Consider the following 15,856-nt stretch of genomic DNA (forward strand, 5'->3'; position numbering starts at 1 on the left):
GCATATGATAGTGCTATATTGTATCCATTTAAAGATTGCGATGTGTGATTAAGATCGGTCAAACATGTGAAACAATTATGTTTTAATATCAAAACGAACGAATTGACAAGTTAATAAATATTTAGTGGCCCAAGGAAGGATAATCATTTTCCAAGTTATGGGTAGTTAACATCAAGTATCTCATTAAACCTTTCTCACGATCCAAAGTCATTTCAAAGAAGCTTTCAGTCTTACTTATCCGATACGGTCTGCGCTGATATATCTTGTCTATTTCAGGCAAGATACGAAAGACATGTCACTAAGGAAGGTGATGCAGAAACAGAGCAAGCAGACCATTGCTGAATATGAGTTTATAGAGATGGCTCCTATTTTATTTGATACAGTTTGCAATGTTGTTGTAGGAACAACAGCTTGGGAGGTCATATACAATAGGCTTGAGGACAAACGTCCTAAAATCATTGTCACGAGAGAAACAACTGACTCAACAAGGCCTTTGGGACTTAAATTCAGGGATGCTTCCTATTCTTTCCTTCATAGGATAGGAGCAAGACCTAAAATCTTCCCATACACAGATATGATCAGGTGGGTGATTGAAAACCTCATCATTGAAGATAGGCAATTCAAGAATTTAAAAATGGAGCTCATAGGTTCGTTCATAGCAGAGGACTTAAAGAAAATGTACCACATACCTGACCCTCAGGATATTTATGACAAGACATTTGTGGCCAACTTCACAAAGAAGAACTCGGACCCCTTCAAGCTAATTCAGGGTTGGAGAGTATTGGACAACAAATTCAAATATGAAAAATCGGGTATGTATGCTACAACCTCTTTGGAAAACCCCTACAGCTATGCAGAAGCTATGTTATGTAGATTATATGGGTTACCCAATAATAGTAAGCTTTCCATAGAATGGATTCCTCTGATTGATGCATGTGTTAATTTCAACATCATGAATTGGCCCTCAATCCTGTCTGATAACCTAGCCACCACCATCACTGAATATTGATAGAAGAGAGTGTCCTCTCCAGATAACCTCCCTCCGTTCTATTTTAGTGCCTACATTATGGATGTCATTTGTTTTTGCACGACATTTCTAACCATGGGTTGGAAATGGACCTTACAGGTCCCCTACCCAATCCATCTTAGTCATAAATAAATATGGGAATCGCATTATATACCTCACTTCTATAAAATATTTCATGTTGTTGTTTTTCACCTACATCAAATAATTTTCAATCAGAGAGCCCTAAGGTTTTCCCAAGAAGCTACAAAAGACCCGTTTTTTGTCAGAAAATATTTTATTGAAGAATGGTTCACCTAAATTAGGGTTTTTGGTAGCACAATTGATCCACATGTCCTTCCTTTATATGTTTCTAATAAATTATTAGTAAGAGAGATTGCCTATCAGACCATGGAAAAAGGCCTAACTAAAGTTCTCAAAGACAACAAGAAGTCATCATGGCCCTCTTTTCCTATCAAATGCAGTCCTTTTGCTTTAGAAAAATTTTTTCATGCTACTAAGGATTCAGCACACATGGAAGCCATCAAACTTCATACATTTTCTAAGAGACAATTTGATCCAGACAAAGTGGCATATAATATCACTACTGCAGTAAAACTCAAGAAATACAACCATGAGGATAACGATTTTGAAGACTTGTTACAGTCAGTAGAATCCTTCAAACAAGTGTTCGTATGGGAAAAGGCGAATCTGAAACCTAAAGATTTTCAAAGCTTCCATGAATTCATAAATGAAAGGCTCGAAGTGATCCTAATGCATTTCTTAAAACTCGAGGATGAGCCTACACCAAGTGTCGTTGTTGATAGTGAAGGTCCTAGTTCTCGAGTAGATTCTCAAGTAAATACTGAGAAGACACCAGACATATGGAAACCACAAGACGCAGATAACACAGCTGAGTCTAGTTGGAAGTCAGCTAAGAAACAAGTGATGAGCACCCCAACTACAGAAATCAGTTCAGAGATCAAAGGTAGTAGTTTGGAGCAAGAGTGGGATCAGTTTAATCAGAAATTGCAATGCACTCCAAAAATGAAAAATACCTAAGAAACAGTGGAGTATAAAACTCCTTTGCATGTTGATAAGGATACAGAGCCCAAGTCTATCGGTGAGTAGTCCAAGCCTATGGAGGAACAAGCAACAACATCCCAGCATATTGAAATTATCCCTTCTCTTCCCACATTAGAATTTTTTTTGAAAGTAACTGAAATAGCTCCACTTCATGTGTTCTATAGTCCTCTCCACAAGGCTGTAGTAAGAAGGCAGAGAAAAAGGAAAAGGGTAGACACACTCGAGTTCCCACTTGGAAACGAGCTGATGGACATCTTTTGGAAGGACATTCCTTTCAATTCGACCGAGAACTTGACTAGACTATCACATCTCTCAGGAGCATATGCATCGGCCACTATGGACAGGGCTACTGAAGTCTCTAGGTTGTTAAGGGAAAAAGAGGAGAGGATTGCACAACTCGAGCAACAAATCGAAGCAAAGAAAGCAAGCGTAAACAGGCAAGCGGCTGGTAGCTCGCCCAATTGCAACAAAAAATGGATGTCCTGAAAATAAGTCATGAAGCCGATATATCGGCCAAAAACATGCAACACCAAGAATTGCAGCAACCCATGGAAAGGTACAATGATTTTACCACTACTAAAGAGTTCATTAAAGAGGCACTGGAATTAAATTCCCTTCTCATGAAATAGCAAGAGAATTTCTGCCAAAATACGTCACACATTACCCCTTATCTGATCACTAGAGACAAGCTGAAAAATAAGGAAATCAACCATAGAACCTATTTTAACGCTTTAAACAACAGAGTCTCTGAGTTCATCGAATGGAAGGAAACAAAATATAGAAGGAAATCCAATCTGCCCGAGATTGAGGAAGTCATAAAAACATTCTCTTCACAGATTGGGATGCGAGAATCAAACAAGTCGAGCTAGCAGTTGCAAGGGCAGCTAGGGTATCAAAGAATATCATTAAGGCAGTGAATCACACCCTTTTTTCCACCAACTTGATTAAATAAGGCAATCTGAAAGAAAAGTCCAATTTAAATCATATGTATAAAAGCTGGCAGGAAAAGGCAGAGACACAAAGGGAGGAAATTAACAAATTGAGTAGGACCAACTGGGATTTGTATTGGCAGTACCTCCTCAAGCCACATAGCCACATTATGACTCTCAACTATTCTCTTCATACGACTTAGTGGATGTTGCCACCTCTCACCAATGCGATTTTCACAGGATAGCTCAGGACACATTTTGGGGCACCTACTCAAATTCAACTGATGACCGATATATGCGATTTGAAGGACAAGCTGGCAGACAACAAGTCATCATCTTAGGTTTGTTCATTTATCCACTGTTTATTTTTGGAGTTAGTTAACTAGTTAGGAGGAAGGTTGTTTGAAAGCTACTCAAATTTTGTATAATCTATTTTTGCACATTAGTTAGAATAGTATTTATACCCTTCTCATGCATTTAGAAAAGGGTCCAGAATTTTATCAAAAAGAATTTGAAAAGAATGCACCATTGTAAGTTTGTGAATGCTTTGGTGAAATTATGGAACATGATGGTTTCTTTTAGATATCATACTACTTTCCTTTGTTGATGCACTATTGTATTCTTGGGAGACAATTTGATTTGAAGAAAGAAGTTGGCCTATGTCATTTGTCAAATGAGCGGGACTTCGCACATATGGTACTATTATCTTGTATGTTTGATTCTGTTTTCATTTAATTAGTGGCAAACCTTTACTTTCATGAATTTTATGTGAGATTTATTGCTTTTGTTAAGCGTTAATTGCACTTTTGTATGATGCCTAGCTGAAATTGTGATTTTCATATATAACTCATCATATATGCGATATATTTTATAAATTTCTTTGACTAACTATTTATTCAAAGGAATTATCTTTATACGTTATCATCTTGTTTAGTTGTGACTAATCTTTATTATCACATGTTAAGAAAATATCTTTGTAGATCGCATACCACACAGGAATACCCGGTTTATATTAGAATAAGTTAGTCAGAGAATTGCATTATAGAATAGCTCATTTAGATTATCATTATTCTATTGCAAATACTCATGAAATACCCACTCTCATATTAAAACCCACACTAGGAAATTGGTCCCATTATCCCCAATCAGAGCCACCACTTTAAACGGAAAAGGAGTTGTCTTAAGGTCCAAACTGAGTGGTTATCCCCCATATTTCGACAACAGAATTCTGAGGCTGCAACATTTTGGCGCTAGAAGGAGGGCATCCTAATGTGAATGGCATATAAACCTAAATATCACTCAAAAAAAAATCATAAGAATCAAAACCGCTCCATAATTTCTACACCTTCTAGATCTCATTTAGAATCCCTTGATCAAAAGTCTGAAGTTGTAGAAACATCTCCCTCGTCTCCTGAAGTAGTAAGGCAACCACCCTCTCCATATTACACTCCTGAGTCTCCTGAAATTCATTCTTTGATACAGAAATTGGAACAGATATCCATTTCTACCGAGAAACTAGAGAGACTCGAAGTTTATGAAGAAAGTGTTACCTCCTTATTACAACAAACTAGTGCATTAACTAGACTGCAAAGTTAAAGGCTTGGGGTCACCCCTTTCGAGTTCCCCATCCCTTTATAATGTAGGAAAGTTACTACATCAAGATCTGAATCAAATACCAGCAAGATCACATCACCTTTCCATCCATTCACTTCCCCATTCACTTCTACTCAATCCACGACTTCTCGACTATCCACTTCTCCAATTAGTACTACCATTAGTAATACTAACCCAGTAGTAAGTTCTTCTCCATATATACCTACTTCTAAGTTGACCTTCCCATCTTCTCAGTCTGCAACTCAAGTTATGGCCAATCAACCTACTCAATATTGGACAAATCCAGGTGTTGTCCTAGTTGCAATCCAAATGCATTCCTAGCAAACCCAGAAAAATGGCTGCCTAAGAAAAATATTGGTGATGCTCTCCTGGCTGAAGAACATCTAAATAATTTTATGTTAGCCATGAATCTTAATGGGGTCGCACATGAAGATGTTATAATTAGACTGTTTCCTTATACTTTCCAATGATCTACTGCATCTTGGTATTTTTTCCTTTCCAATGGGTTTAATTAGAGACTGAGATACTTTTGAAGAAGTGTTTCTTGCAAAATTTGGTGATAGGACCATAGCATCCTTGATCAATGATCTTTCTAATTTGAAAGCTAATCTAGATGAAAAGATCAAAGATTTCAACTCCAGATTTAACAAGTTGCTAAATAAGATCCCAACTGCCTCTAAACCTGTTGTAGATGTACAAATAGAATGGTATATGTCATCTCTTCCTTATAATATTGCAATTTTTATAGATAGAGCCAATAATGCTACCCTTGTAGAAAACAAGAAAGAATCCCTATCTGTAGAAAGAAGAATTATAGCTTTGGAAAAGAGATCACAAACAGATGAAAGGAAGTCAAAGAAAGTAACATTTAAGGATGAATCTAAGAAGAAAGCTTCAAAGGACCCTTTCGATCTTGAAGGCATTAAGAAATTGTTAAAAACAATGTCTAATGAAATGGTCGAAATCAAAAAATAGGTTGCAGAATCCATTTCTCCCAAGAAACCTTTTCACTTATTCAAGAGGAACTCTTCTTCTACATCGCAACCCCCAAACACCATTGCAAATGCTGAGTCTGAAGAATATTCACTAGATGAAGAGGACGTTGAAGCGGAAGAAGAAATTGAAATAAATGGAATATGGGATTTCATCCTCCCAACTGAAGAAGAGGCACAAGCAATGCAAGTGACTACAAGGAGAAAAAACTTTCCTGACATGTCTATCACAAATTAGAAACAAAAAACTGCTACTCTTGTAAACGAGAAAACATTAGCTAAGAAATATAAGACTATCCAAACTGATCCTATTCCTCTAGATCCTCCAAATGCCTCAAAGACATTGGTAATCTCAGATACAGTGGAATACAATATAGTCAAAGACATGAAAAAGACTAGAGCAAACATCTCATTGCACAAACTCATTAAACTCAAGCAGCAAAAGAAAATTCTATTAAGAGGGTTAAAAGAAGTTCCTGTATCTCCTCTGCCATCTGTTGTAGTTACTCAAGCTGCCTACGATATGGGAAAACCTCCCTTATCCTCAAACAAAGTAGATCCCTCAGATCTAGCTCTAATTGGTGATATGTTTATTTCTCATATTCCTCCATTTTTGCTCACTTATGGAATTTTCAACAGGAATGTTCATAACTACCTGGTTGATTCAGGAGCCTCTTCAAATATTATGCCAAGGGTTGTGTGCACCAAATTGAACATTACACCTCAAAAATATGCAGTACACATAGTTCAATTCGACAGGACGAATGTAGAGGTACTTGGATAAATAACATAAGTTTCAATTAGGCTTTCCTCTAATCGAAAATTTTCCCAAATAATTGATATTTTGGTGTCTGATATCCCTAAATTTTATGCTTTAATTATCAGTAGGGATTGGTCTGAAAATTTGCATGGTTATTTCACAACTGATTGGTCTCACATGTGGTTGCCACACAATTGTAAACCAAACCAAATTGAGGTAGACCAAGAAACGTTCATGAAATATACAGTCACAGACCTCGAGGGAAGAAACGAACCTGTTTCCTTCACTAGTAATATCATTGGAAATTGCTTAGCCGACTCATTTTTTGGATCCTTTAATGCTCAGATGTCTCCCTTTCCAGATAACGTTGTAGTTTCTCAAATTGAAAAATTTTCACAAACAGATGCTTCCAAGTGTGTAAATTTAGTAAATAAAGTTTCAAATAATTATTTGTTCTGGACTCTCTATTTTGACGTTTCTAAATTTGAAGATGGCACAGGCGCAGGATGCATTTTGATCAATCCACAAGGAGAGAAAACCACGTTAGCTTGCAGACTTGAATTCCAGTGCACCAATAATATCGTTGAATATGAAGCATTGATCCAAGGACTGTATCTATGATCTAAAGGATAGGTTCAAGAAAATTAACAACTCCAAAACTCAAAGTTCTACTTTGAGATTTGAAGTAGTAAACCTATGGTCAATTGAAAAACCTCAAAATCTCAACCTAGGTCTTGGCATATCATCTGAAGAAAGAATATCATTCTTTAGGTTGTTAAAATCATACGAAGGTGTCTTTTCCTGGGATTACGCAGATCTGAAGACCTACGATACCTCTGTAATTCAACATACCATACCTATGACTTCGAACAAAAAGCCAGTTCAATAGAAGCTTCGAAAAATTCACCCAAGCCTTAAAGTCAAATCAAATATGAATTGAACAAGCTTTTGAAGGCCAAAATAATCTTCCATGTTAGACACTCTAAGTGGGTATCGAATATGGTACCTGTAAGGAAAAGGAACGGTGAATTTAGAAACCTGAATAAGGCTTGTCAAAAATATAAGTTTCCCTTGCCTACTATGGAACAGATATTGCAATCAGTTACAGGTTCCGAATTAATGTCTTTTCTCTATGGATTCTCAGGATATAATCAAATTCTTGTGCATCTAGATGACAGATTAAAGACAACATTCAGGACCAATTGGGGAACACATGCCTATCAGAAGATGCCTTTCGCACTCATTAATGATGGTGCCACATTTAAACGTGCTATGGAAATTGCCTTTAAAGGTCTAATTAATAAATTAGTTTTTATTTACTTGGATGACGTCACAGTCTATTCTAAGGATAGGAACAATAATTTAAGCAACCTGAAACACATTTTCAAAATATGCAACAAATATGGCATTTCCTTAAATCCCAAAAAATCTTATTTTTCTTTACAAGAAGGCAAACTCCTTGGGTTTATAGTGTCCAAGAAAGGAATTTACATTGATCCTGATAGAGTCCAAGAGATCGAAAAGATTCCCCTCCCACACAACAAAAAAACCATGCAATCATTCCTAGGCCAAATAAATTTTGTAAAAAGATTTGTTCCATATTTTTCACAAATCGTCCTACCCCTACAAGCAATGATACAAAAAAACACAGTTTTCAGATGGAACAGGGATGAAAGGGAATCATTTGAGTTGATTAAAAAAGCCATTATTAATGCTCCTTCATTGACGACCCCTGAATTTCTCAAACCTTTTGTATTATATACTTTTTCATCTGATACATCATATGCAGCAGTTTTAACACAGCTGAATGATGAAAATATCGAGGCACCCTGTTACAGGGAAAAGTGTCTATATAGAATTGCTCTATCCCACTAAGGTGTGACAGCTGCCTTAGAAACAAACAGAGAAAAGCTACTTTCGTTTTTCCTTTATGAATTATAGATAGAGAGGAACAGAAAGACCAACCTCTGTCTTGCGCTAATCTCCTGATTTGATCCCTCTCTTCTTTGATAGTCTTTAGCTACCTGCTCCCTTGCACGCCCAGCTTCACAAAGTACCTGTAAGATCACAGAAGCATAGCACTATACAAATACGTGGATATATAATCATAAACAATCTAGGATCATATGTAAATTGACCATACAAATGTAGCAAGCATCAATGACACAAAAGCATGGAGGAAAACTTGAATAGCTTTTATTGATAAACAAGAAAAGAGCCAAGAGGAGTTACAACCAGTTGTTCTGACCCAGCATCAACCTCCCAGCAAAGAAGCCCCTCTTCACCTCAAACAAAGCTTAGATCACCCAACAATCTAGTGTTTGTCTCAAGAAACCAACAACAATTCCTTATAATATGTAAAATTCCAGCCTCTAGATCTTTGGGATGAGGGATCCATATATAGATGTTTGTAATGGAAATGAGTCAGCTCAATATTTGATTAGTGTCTTCCCTCTGATAGTTCTTGCTTCCACTTGGAGATTGATGGTCTCTTACTCATCCTTGGTCGAATTCAGTGAGACAAGTGTCACAGGAGAAGATTCTGGAAGCTTCCATTGCCTCTCCACCTCGCGGAATGACACTGCCATTTGTCATTTCTCGCCCATCGCACCCCACAGAAGGGGTTTTTGAAATGCAACGCACCCACACAATGTATTTAGGTGAGATGCAACGCACTTAGCCAGTGGAGCAGCTAAAATGATCCTATTTTGACCAATTATGAGCAGTTGTTCATGGAGAACTTCTGGGAGAAGTTGTAATCTGTTGACCTTGTTCCTTTAGGGGTTAGAACAACACTTTTAGGGACTTAGGAGCCCTTGGTTTATGGACATTTCATGCTTGGGGTTGTAGGGCCCAAAAATTTCTATAACAGTTTCCCCACTAAAGCATGAGGTCCTTAATCTTTTGATGTCGGATGAAATGCTTTATTATGAGGATCTGAAGTTCTTTCAATGCTGGGAGGAGACCTGTAATAAGATACAATACAATACATTATCTTCATAATATTTTCATGATCTAGCTGAGGCGGGCATTCCCATGCTCAGCTTTATAAATTCATTTTCATGTACATAGGACAAACAATCGTCTGAGTGTAGACTGATGATTCTGATACAGCCATCATCCTTTTGATTGGATGATTATCTGTGCAACAATGATGTACATTTGATGTCTTTATTTTCCCTGAATATATATCGCAGCCCAGATGGATGAGACTAGATCCAGGGTCTTCAATCTTGTTCGATCTTCACTCGGAGTACAAGTCGATCCATGTGAGAAATGTTCTGAAGTCGAACATGGAAAGACATCGCTTGATTACCAGCCAATGATGTAAACTATTAACAAGGGCGAGAGGAATCACCGATAATGATAATGACCCTCAAGGTACTGCAGTACAATTTACGTGGTGTGAATAAAGGACTTGGTGTCGAACACCACGCAAAATCTTTGGATCGAAGGCCATTGATGTAAAACTGTCGCCGGAAGTGAGAAACCTGTCGTTGAGGCATGCAAGCTTCAAAGTACTGAATGGGGTGTTCCTAGATCAACTTCTTGGATAATGAGCTGATGTCGACAAGAATTGATCCGTCACAGGAGGGCCTTAATGAGTCCCACATCAATGACACAGAATGGAGCAAATGATTTTAATGGAGATGAAAACGATCTGGTGATATAAGGTTCAGAGTGGCGGTCATGAAAGAATGGAGTTTAATGTATGGTAGTGGGTGAGACACAGGTGAATTCTCTGAATGACTTCTCTTGAACATATCGGCGACACTGTTGTGATGGATTGGTAGCATTATCCGCAAATGTGGATGGTATGATGGGACCATGGTGATGTGACCGGTGAATGAAACAACCCAACCTGACTCGGACACGGAGTGGAAGTGTCATGTTCAAGAGCGACTAGTACCAACAAAGTTTCTTCAAGTTTTCTTCCCAATTTTCCCCAGTCATTGCTGACCAGTACCTCTTTATTTTTGTCAAGCTTGAGGAGGATAACATATGCTTGCTCTATAATTTTCCCTTCGAGCAAACCCATCGCTATGTTTTAACGAGCCTAGCGATAGTGAAACTCGCTCTCGTCTATAGACAAGTTTGTCACTATTACACTTTTAACGAGTTTAATGACAAAGACAACTCGGTCCTTTTCAATTTTAGAGAGTCTGAAAAGGAACGTAAAGGTAACTCCAAAATTCCTTTTTCGTCATCTAATCCCTTAAGTCCGAAAAAGTATAAAACAATACAGAAGGGATGAATTTTCGATACTTTTAACGAGCCAAACAAAACAAGCGCTCGATCTTTTTGTGTAATAATCCCTCAGGTCCAAAAAGATTAAAATCTAGAGGAGGGATAACACTTCCTGTCCCTTTAACGAGCTGGAGAGGCCAATGGCTCGGAAATCTTTTCATATTTTATGAGTCAGTTGAAAAGAGCTTAAAGGAGACTCGTCTTTGAGGAACGAGTGATAAAATGGGTAGCAATTGATTCCAGGTAAGGTTTGGAATTTTCCAATCACGGCAGTGTCACAAGGATGGCTAGTGAGATCACTCTTCGCAGTTGTTCCTCAAAATGGGTAAACAATCAAATGGGGGTGAATGTTCAGCCAATGAAAAAGTGGAGGTGACGGTGCAAACAAGACCAAGGATTTAATGGCTGAAGTACTACATTCACGATTGTTATTTACCGGGGAATAGTTCATTTTTTAACGAGCTTAAACGCGGGGGGAAACATTTGCTCATGTCTTATGTTTATTTTTTAACGAGCTTGAACTATGTGCTAAAACTGCTCGATGCGGGTTTATTTTTTAACGAGCTTGAACCTTGCGGTAACATTGCTCGATTAATCCAGTCATGTGATAAGAATGTCTCATATAAAATAGCAACTTTTAGAGTTTTGCCCCACATCCTTTCTTTATGCAAGTTAGGAAACGACCAATCCTACGAGTTTAAAGGGTTAGAGGACCTACAAATTTAAAAAATAAATAGTTGCTCTTCACTTGCAAGCCAAAAGGTTTGCATGCCCCCAGGCATAAAACAGAGTTTCAAGGTTACCCCTTCTTTAGTCCGTTAAAACATTTGTTTTACCGAGAGAAGCCTACCTCTTACAGGTTACCCCAAAGATCGTTCTATTCACAGCACAAACAAAACACTTCTTCGACGATGTCTACCGAAATAGACAAAGGTGAGTGAAGGAGGCTACTCCACCCACATAACTTTGACAAGAGAATATTGTTCTAGAATAACCCCCTCTTCCAATCACAGACGGGAGTACAGACTAGTCATATTCTCTCGTTGAAACCTACCCTATACCCGAAGTTTTCCTGCTGAAGTAGACCAGGGTGTATGCCCCCTGGGTTTCAGTCATGTCCCCCCGAATCACTCGCGCTCATCGAGTGGAAGGACTAGAGATTGAGACATTTCTTGCGTGAAAAGACCATTCAGGGATGGTATATGACTATTTGCTCTGTATGATCTGGGAAATGAAAGCTGGTCTACGAGTTTGACCACTCTTCCTTCGTGCAGAAAACACATTACTCTAAAGAGTGAGGAGACAATTGCTCCCATGCAATAAATATAGTCTCGTCCAAGGAATAGATTGTAATACAGGGGTCCTTGGACTACCATTACGTTCATGTGAACGGTTTTCCCTCTCAATGTTATGGGCACATCGGGAAGGATCCCTAACGGTCGACTGGTTCCTTTATCAAAACCTGTTAGATTTCTCATCTCAGGCAAAAGTGATGGTGAACCAAGCGCTTTCCAAGCAGTTGAGGAAAGGCTACTCACAGAAGCCCCCTCATCTATGATGGTACCAGCCATAACCATTCTACATATTTGAACAATGATTCGGAATGGTACACTAGCTGGTAAACGGGGTCTGCCTAGTCGATTCCAGTCGAAGGAGACAACTAGGTTGCTTGGAGGTGGGACCGAATAGACGGCCGGGTACGACTTTGACGAACTTCCTTCCTGCAGTAAAGGAATGGGTAAATTGCCCCCATGTTCATTGGAGTCTGTGCTTATGAAAATAATTTGGATGGTGTCATCCTTTCTCTCTTCAGTGACTGTATCATCTGAAGATGGAACCTCTGAAGGCAAGACCGAGTCAACTGCCGCCTCAACCTTTTGAATTTCGTTTGGTATGGGTTCAGATGGTTTATCTTCATTGATAGATGCTTCGGCCGACCACCTGAGCAGGCTAGCCGGGTTTTCAACTAGTGACGGACTCGGCAAGAGATTTTTATTTCTAGGAGGAAGTCATAACGGTGAAACCGGATGATCGTCCAAAACTCTTTTAGCTTCATCTAAGAAGGGACAACGGTTGACGGCATGATCGCCTTTGCACATTTTACAAGGAAATCTATATTTTCCTTTTTGTCCTGGGGCTTCACTTTCACTAGTTGATGGTGTGTTTTCAACATGACCATCAGAGGTTGACGACACCGAGTTGTGCAAACGAGGAGACCAGTCCCTTAAGATCCGAGGGATGCAAGGACAATCTTTGTGATAGTGGTCTCCTTTGCAAATGACACATGGTGATTTAGGCCTGGTTGGTGTAGTGTGTGGATTTTCACTAGACGACACTCGTTTGCCCACATTCGCTTTTGGCTCCTTCTTCTTCTTCTTCTCTTTCTTCTTATTTTCCTTCTTCTCCTTAGGTACTTGACTTTTGGCTTTTCCAGCCCCATCAAGCGAAGAGGAAGGAGGAGAGGAAGAATTAGAGGAAGTAGAAGGTTGGTGGGTAACTCTGGACTCCTCTAGTCGCTGGTTCGATTGTTCAGGAATTGTGGTGTTCTAAATGACAGAGGTTGAGAAGAGCCATACAGGAAAACCAATTGTCAGTCCTGGAAGCGACAATGTGGCAATATGGGGTGCACCAACATCTCCCCAAGAGGAGAAGGGGCTAGGATTTCCTCCAAGGGGAATTCCTTGGTTGGTGTATTCCATTTTCTCAACCCAAGATCAACGTAGGAAAGGGTAATGAATATTCCGTTTAAAATAAATTTTAGATGCTTTGACACAACTTGTTTTTTCAATTTTTAAGAGTCAAGAAAAAACAAAAGATGACTCTAGTCTCCTTCGATTTTTAATGAGCCTGAAGTGACAAGTGCTCAGATGGATCTTTTCTGTTAAGGAGTCTGAAAAGGAACGAAAGGGGCTGCTCTGGAAATCAAGGTAGAGGGATTACCAAACCAATCACAAAACTGCAAAATACTTTTTACGGTATGGCAGTCAATCTTCCCGAATGTTGTGTTCAGTGCATTGCGATCGACAAGGCAGCAAACTCGGCTTCCTATGGATAAAGGATTAAGCCTATTGGGGTCTCCCAAAATATACTTGACGGTACATGGGAGCACAAGTCTGTACTGGCACTTATCGTCTCAAAGTGGAGGAATCACCCAACCATCAGTGAAAACAATAGTTACCAGGCTTTACGACACCGGAATACGTCTCTAGCCTAGACTTCTAAATGTTGTGCGTTAAGTTCCAAAGCATTGTTAGATTCATTGAATTTATTTTAAGTTGATCTTGTTTATGAAGTTTGCCTTTCAGGTTCACCACAATATGTAGATGTAATTCCTAAAATGCAATCTAAGATGATTAAAAAACTTTTTATCTCCTTTGTGCAATGAAAATCCTAGCTACTAAGGAAAAGAAAGACAGAATCTTTTCACAAAGAGCAAAGAGCACACTCTAAATGCACTTTCCTAAATCAAGCCAATCAGACTGTCTATATGCAAATGCACATGCATGTATTTTTTTTCGAATTTCTTAGTATATGAATGCTAAAAAGAAAGTTGATGCATAAATTTGAATTTCTTTTCAAGCAACAAATATCAGCAAGTTTCTTTTCGAAATCAAAAAATGGAGACGATCACAACACTTTACGATTTTGAACTGAATACTTGTTCTCGACACTAGAAAATTACAAATTCAGACTAAAAGCAATAGTAACAGGATAATTGACCATCAACAGCAATCAAAATCTTTCCTATGATTGAAATCGACACTTGCGACAGTTTCAAATCAAAGGACGACAGTACGATTATGCTACTTTTGCAACGGAGAACTGTAAATGACTCAACAAACACACAAAAACATCTGCAGTTCTTTTGTACAAAGGAGGCGGAATAACAGCAAGGAAAAGGGGTTCCAAACAGACATATACTGATCACAAGCAGCAAAATTCAGGAATAGAACTGGAAAGAATGAACCACAGAAGCCACAACTGCACAGAGCTAGTTTGATCAGCACACTTGTAACACAGAGAATTTGAAATGCAGCACAGCTTGTCCACTCGGGAAGTGCACTGAAATTCAGATTCTCTGAACAGTACCTGCGCTGAGCCAGAAATGGGACTCTGTTCAGGTTCCGGGTCACAGTTTGCAGTTCAGTTCTTGGGTTTTGGCCAAGCAAAAAGCAATCAGTAATGCAACAATTAGGGGTAGATCTAAGGAGGATCTAAGAGCTATCACAAGGGCAATCAGATAGTTTGTGAATCAGTTGTTTAAATCATAAACAGATCCAGTAGATGGATTTAAGTAGCAGTTATCTACTTTGCATTTGTTATGGCAAATGCAGTTCGAATGCTACCTATAAGTTTATGAAATAGACAACAAAGAATGATAAACAAACCAACTAATTAGCTCCCCAGCGGAGTCGCCATTTTGTTACAGGGAAAAGTGTCTATATAGAACTGCTCTATCCCACTAAGGTGTGACAGCTGCCTTAGAAACAAACAGAGAAAAGCTACTTTCGTTTTCCTTTATGAATTATAGATAGAGAGGAACAGAAAGACCAACCTCTGTCTTGCGCTAATCTCCTGATTTGATCCCTCTCTTCTTTGATAGTCTTCAGCTACCTGCTCCCTTGCACGCCCAGCTTCACAAATTACATGTAAGATCACAGAAGCATAGCACTATACAAAGACATGGATCTATAATCATAAACAATCTAGGATCAAATGTAAATTGACCATACAAATGTAGCAAGCATCAATGACACAAAAGCATGGAGGAAAACTTGAATAGCTTTTATTGATAAACAAGAAAAGAGCCAAGAGGAGTTACAACCAGTTGTTCTGACCCAGCATCAACCTCCCAGCAAAGAAGCCCCTCTTCACCTCAAACAAAGCTTAGATCACCCAACAATCTAATGTTTGTCTCAAGAAACCAACAACAATTCCTTACAATATGCAAAATTCCAGCCTCTGGATCTCTCGGATGAGAGATCCATATATAGATGTCTGTAATGGAGATGAGTCAGCTCAAGATTTGATTAGTGTCTTCCCTCTAATATTTCTTGCTTCCACTTGGAGATTGATGGTCTCTTACTCATCCTTGGTCGAATTCAGTGAGGCAAGTGTCACAGGAGAAGATTCTGGAAGCTTCCATTGCCTCTCCACCTCGCGGAATGACACTCCCATTTGTCATTTCTCGCCCATCGCACCCCACAGAAGGGATTTTTGAAAT

Source organism: Pinus tabuliformis, chromosome Q (assembly GCF_031772625.1).
Source record: "Pinus tabuliformis cultivar Carrire ecotype Pingquan chromosome Q, CPIR1, whole genome shotgun sequence".
NCBI classification, from domain to species: Eukaryota; Viridiplantae; Streptophyta; class Pinopsida; order Pinales; family Pinaceae; genus Pinus; species Pinus tabuliformis.